We start from the raw sequence: 6,000 nt of genomic DNA, 5'->3' as shown, positions 1-6,000 counted from the left end.
ATGGATGTGTATTATAATAATGTAAGAAACCCGATGATGGATGAAAATGCTCTGGCTGTGGTTTAATGAATGCATCCCTGTTAAAAATAATTAATTCTGTTCCCAGGGATTGATTTGGCCACAACATTGGTAATGTAGCTAAGACTGCTACCCTTAGCCCTAAAAACAATTTTCTCCGCAATGAAGATTAATCCCTTTTTATTGTGTCGATGAAATAACAACACGATCATAAAGCATAAGAGAACAAGAGGAAGTTGACAAAGTATGTCTTTGATTAATTGCCTTAATAGATCATAGGTTGCTGACGGAGGAGATTTTTTCAGCGCTCATTTTTCAGTGTTTAAAACTTTAATGCAAAAGTAGTGGGGGGGAAACTGCAGCCAGTTAAAGAAAGACCATGCACATTATTATCTGCATGAGGCACCAAGCAAAGGATTCTAAAAAAGTTGTCTAAAGAGAAGAAGAAGGATCCCAAAGTTACGATGCAAGCGTGGGACCCAGGAAACTTGGGTTAAATTCTTTGCTCTGCTACAGGCTGCCTGCATGACCTGGAGAAAGTCATTCGGTCTCTTTGTGAGTCAGTTTCCCATCTTTACAACTGGAATAAGAGCTCGTTTGGTGGTACAAGGAAAAACATACTAAAGATTGTGAGGTGCTGTGATGCCATGGAAATGGGGCGCATACCAATATCTAAGATAGACAGATACGGCAATAAACCTGCAACTAAGGTTGCTTCACATCACCTTGAGACATAAGTACATAGGGTTGTGCCCATTCTACAGATGGGGAAGCCAAAGGATGGAAATCTGGAGTCTAATTTTTACCAAAATATCCTCTGAATTTGAGTGTTGTGTTTCAAATTTTGGGACCTCAACCTGAGACTTTGCTTTTTGGAGGTGCCTTCACTTCCTGTTGACTTCACCCGGAGCTGGGGTGGCTTAACCCTTTGTAAAAATCACCCCTGTTTGCCTTGAGCTAGGCACCCAAAATCGGAAATACTGCAGCACGCAAACTCAGGGTCTGCTCTAAAAATATTGGTCTAAAGGCTTGGCTCAGGGTTTCTCTGTGAAGTGGTGGCTCCATCAGGAATAAAACCCAAATAAGTAGGGGGAGAAGCAGGGTTCATTAAGTCAAACAAGCAAAGGAACTAACTAACCAAAAGAGAGTGCGGGAATCTGTTTTATTTTTTCCCCTTCTTTTTCTTCTTAAACACTCGAAAGTGCTTTCACATTATAAACATTTCAGCAATTTAAAAATCCTCTCCAATAATTCAAGTACAACGCCCCTTCAATTACCAAGCATGCAATTCCAACGTCTCCCTCAGGGTATGTCTACCCTACAATGCTATTTTGGGATACCAAAGGTATCCCAAAATAGCTACCCTGCGTCTTTGGAACGTGTCCTCTATCATGAATATAGCGGACATGCTATTTCGGCATCCCTGTAAACCTTGTCTTGAGGGATGTCTCAAAATAATGCATGGTTTTGAAATTCGGCACTGGGTAGGCGCGCCAAATTTCGAAGCAGCCTGTTTCGAAAAAGAACCGAAATAAGATATGCAATGTGCGTAGCGTATCTCATTTCGAGCTAAGGATGCAGTGTAGACGCACCCAATCTCTCTCACACACAGAGGCTGTGTCCAGACTCAAGGGTTTTTTCGAAAAAAGTAGCCTTTTTTCGAAAAAACTTCACTTGCGTCTAGACTACAGCTGCGTTATTTCGAAATTAAATCGAAAGAATGTGGCTTTTCTTTCGACGGCAGTAAACCTAATTTCACAAGGAAGAACGCCTTTTTTTAAAAGTGTTCTTTCGAAAAAAGGCATTCTTGAATGCAAACAGGGCGTTTTCGAAAGAGAGCATCCAGACTGCCTGGGTGCTTTCTTTTGAAAAAGCGGCTTGCTTTTTCGAAAGTGCTGGTTGCAGTCTAGACGCTCTTTTTCGAAAGAGGCTTTTTCGAAAGATACTTTAGAAAAAGCCTCTTTCGAAAGAGGCTTGCAGTCTAGACATAGCCAGAGTGTCTGTCTTTTCCCCTCACATACTCTCTTTCTCTCTGTAGCCCGCAACCCCAATCCTTCCACCTGTGGCCCCGCCCCTTCCAGGGGGAGGGGTGGAACTGGCCCATGACCACGTACCAACATTCATGAAGTGGCTCCCCTGAAAAAATTATTGCCCACCTTGGCCCTAGTGGCTTGACTTCTGACATAACACACTCTGCGCTGTCAGAGCTATCAGAGTACTGCAGCCTGCAGTGACTTCATCCCCTCTGCTCTGACGTTTCCTCTCTGTTCCTAAATTAACAATGTCCCATGCTCAAGTACCTTTCACACTGCAGAAGAGAGAAGAAGATTCGCATTGACACGCTGCTCTTATTGGGCTGGGGCATAGAACGTATTTGTCCAATCGAGCTCAAATCGGGTGCGCGTTATAGGGAGCAGCATACTTGTGGGGCAGCGGATTAGCATTGTGCAAACACAGCCACCTCCTTTGCTGATAGTGTAATGACCCATCGTATTCATGTGATTTCTTGGCGTAATGGTTTAAATCATTTAATGGGTTACCAGCATTTAACTGTTCAATGTTGAATTGTGTAATAGTGTGATGGTAACACAAATTGAAGGTCAGGAAGGACAGCAGAAAGGGTGAGAGTAGAACAGTGAAAATCACTGATTGTTTTTAAATCCCTGGCAATTCCAAACAATAAAAATAAATAAACGAATGAATGAATAAATTAATCAATGAAATTCAGTAGTTTTGGAGTTGACTCTAAAATGATTATTAAAACTTTTTTCCTCTCTGTACTCCAATTTGTCTATGTCTTTCCTACAGTGTGTCACCCCAAACAGGACATGTTTAACTTCAAGATTTCAAGGGGACATAAGCACATAGTTAAATCTAAGCACATGCTTAGCTGTTTCCCTGATTAGGGACACATGAAAACAATCTAGTGTTCTCGGCACACTGACTACAATAACGGCCACACTGGGTCAGACCAAAGGTCCATCTAGCTCAGTGTCTTGTCTGCCCTCAGTGGCCAATGCCAATTGCCCGAGAGGGAACAGAACAGGTAACCATCAAATGATCCGTCCCCTGTTGCCCAATCCCAGCTCCTGACAAATAGAGGCTAGGGACACCATTCTGGCTAATAAGTATTAATGGACCTAACCTCCATGAATTTATCTAGCTCTTTTTTTGAATCCTGTTGAGGTTCTGGTCTTTACAACATCCTCTGGCAAAGAGTTCCACAGGTTAACAGTGTACTGCATGAAGAAAAACTTTCTTTTGTTTGTTTTAAACCTGCTGCCAATTAATTTAATTTGGTGACCTCTAGTTCTTATGTTATGGGAACAAGTAATTAACTTTTCCTTGTTCACTTTCTTCACATCTGTCACGATTATATAGACCTCTGTCATATCTCCACTTAATCTCCTTTTTTCTAAGCTGAAAAGTCCCAGTCTTTTAATCTCTCTTCATATGGGACCCGTTCCAAACCCCTCGTCATTTCTGCTGCCCTTTTCTGAACCTTTTCCAATGCCAAGATACCGTTTTTGAGATGAGGTGACCACATCTGTATGCAGTATTCAAAATGTGGGTGTATCATGGATCAATACAGAGGAAAAAGATATTCTCTGTCTTATTCTCTATCCTTTTTTCAATGATTCCACACATTCAGTTTGCAAGATCTCCATCCACGAGCATTGGTCCTACAGTGTTCCCTGACCTGCAAGGAAAACCAGCAAAACATGCTGAAATTTTAAAGGGACAGCTGCAGTAACAGATGTTTCAGTGCACCCCAAGGCATAGAAATCTTTTTCGGTCCTGGTGCCTGTAGTGTAAACAATATTGATAAAAAGAGGACTCCGGTCTTCATGATTGTCATGTTTCACCAATGCTAACTTCATTGTAGTCATACTAGTATTTTAATACATTGCTAGGCTTTTAAAATCTATGGGTACGTCCACACAGCAGGGTTATTTTGGAATCACTGACTTTATTACAAAATAATATAGTGCACAGCTATACCGCCAGCCTTTATTTTGAAATAATGTCAAGCTGGAGGATTTCTTACTCCAACTCCTGTAACCCTCATTTCACGAGGAGTAAGAGAAGTTGAAGGAAGAGTGTTCTTCCTTCCACTTCCTGCTGTGTAGATAGTGCCAAAAGCCAAATTAAGCTATTTTGACTTAAGTGACGCAATTGACATTATTTACTTGTTCCCATAATATAAGAACTAGGGGCCACCAAATGAAATTAATGGGCATCTGGTTTAAACAAATAAAAGAAAGTTCTTCTTCACACAGCTCATAGTCAATCTGTGGAACTCCTTGCCTGAGGAAGTTGAGAAGGCTAAGACTATAACGGGGTTTAACAGAGAACTAGATAAATTCATGGAGGGTAAGTCCATTAGTGGCTATTATCCGGGATGGGTAAGGAATGGTGTTCCTAACCTCTGTTTGTCAGAGGGTGGAGATGGATGGCAGGAGAGAGATCGTTTGATCATTACCTGTTCGGTTCACTCCCTCTAGGGCACCTGGTATTGGCCACTGTCGGCAGACAAGATACTGGGCTGGACCAACCTTTGGTCTGACCCAGTTTGGCCATTCTTATGTTCTTATGACGTAGCTGAAGTATCGTAACTTTATTCGACTTTAGACCTGCTGTGTAGACGTGCCCTATGCCAAGGAAAGAATTAGCTGTTTTGTGGACCTAAGGGCAGACTAGCAGACCTGCTATAGTTCAAGAACTTATGCCTCACTGCAAGGGGAGAATTTCTAACCTGCCCTATGAAAGATTCATATTAATTTAGTTTACCAGAAGAGAAGAGAGACTCTCATTGCTTTCACCTGTGAAGAATCATTACTTTCCATCTAGTATTTGTTCAGGAAATAGCTATACTTATGTCAAGAGCTAAAGTGATACAAATGCAATTCTTACTGTGAAGTGTCCATATACATTAAGCCATAAAACAAGAATTCTGACTCCCCTTCTGCATTATAGCATTTGCGATTTTTACATAATTTAACTCCATGTTTAGCTACATGAAAGAATTCAGCGCTGATTTTTTTTTTTTACATGATAAAACACTTTGCTATTGTAGTCAAATTACTACCAGTCGCTGTGAGAGCCTTATTCCTGGAGCACATTTTTTTGACATTTTACCATTATTCTTCATTTAAAATGTCAGCCTCATTCTATCAACTATTCTCTGTACTCTGCTTTGAAATGCTTTACAAGTGTCAGGCTTCCCTTGTCAGAAATAGCAAATGAAGACGTCTTTTGTTTTCCAAAGGAGAGAGGAAAAAAAGTTGATTTTATGGAGAGAGAGATTGGGTGGAACTGGTTCTGAAAAGAAAATTATTCCAGTGAGTTTAGATACATCCATAGTGTACTCTAAAGAGATTTGGGAGTTTTATTCCATTGGCTCTGGGGGATTTTAAGATGGACAATAGCATGCTCCTTGCTTCACTAAATGGAAGATCGCTGATGCTGTGATCGATCTTCTGGAGTTCCATTGAGTGAGTCTAGTTAAGATTCTCTAAATCAAACTCAGAGTGTTCCCTGTCAATGGCTGATATTCCTGCTTCTGTGAGGAGTAAGGCAAGCCGATGGGAGCATTTGCTGCTGTGGGGATGGCAAGGAAGCTCAAAACAAGGTAATTAACGTAGCTGGAGTTGCGTATTTTGATTCAACCTTTCCTTTTAGTGTAGACCAGGCCTAAATTAATCACTTTCTATGACTTCCCACATACCTTTCATTAGTCACTAGCTACAGACAGGCAGGTTCACAAGAGATCATGATGGGTAAGCCCTGGTCCTATACCCACACTGGTCCCAAGATGTTTGAGACATGAGGTGGACGGGCTAACGTCTTTTACTGGACAAATTTCTACTGGGAAAAGAGATAAGCTTTCACGCTTACCAAAAGAGCTCTATGTCAGCTCAAAAGCTTGTCCCCCTCACCAAGAGAAGATGGTCCAATAGGCCTGCCAACGGGAAGGGAGAG

Source organism: Pelodiscus sinensis, chromosome 28, assembly GCF_052426305.1.
Source record: "Pelodiscus sinensis isolate ZL-2025 chromosome 28, ASM5242630v1, whole genome shotgun sequence".
Lineage (NCBI taxonomy): Eukaryota > Metazoa > Chordata > Testudines > Trionychidae > Pelodiscus > Pelodiscus sinensis.
This window is presented reverse-complemented; position numbering follows the sequence as displayed.